The sequence below is a fragment of the Octopus bimaculoides genome, chromosome 22 (genome assembly GCF_001194135.2).
Source record: "Octopus bimaculoides isolate UCB-OBI-ISO-001 chromosome 22, ASM119413v2, whole genome shotgun sequence".
In the NCBI taxonomy this organism is placed as follows: Eukaryota; Metazoa; Mollusca; class Cephalopoda; order Octopoda; family Octopodidae; genus Octopus; species Octopus bimaculoides.
In genome coordinates this window covers 32,934,088-32,934,367 of record NC_069002.1, presented here as the reverse complement: position 1 = coordinate 32,934,367, position 280 = coordinate 32,934,088, and positions in this window count along the sequence as shown.

Below are 280 nucleotides of genomic sequence, written 5' to 3'. Positions count from 1 at the left end.
GTGTACGGACGATTAGAATATATGTGTGTGTGTGTGTGTGTGTGTGTGTGTGTGTACGTAGAGAGAGAGAAAGAGAGACAGAGTGGGAGAGAGAGAGAGAGAGAGAGAGAGAGAGAGAGAGAGAGAGAGGGAGGTTGATAGGGAGACAGGTTGAGAGATACATATATACGTGCATGCGTACAGAAATCAATCCATGCATGGATACACACATAAACAAAAGTATGTGTGTGTGTGTGTGTGTGTGTGTGTGTGTGTGTGTGTGTGTGTGTGTGTGTGTGTG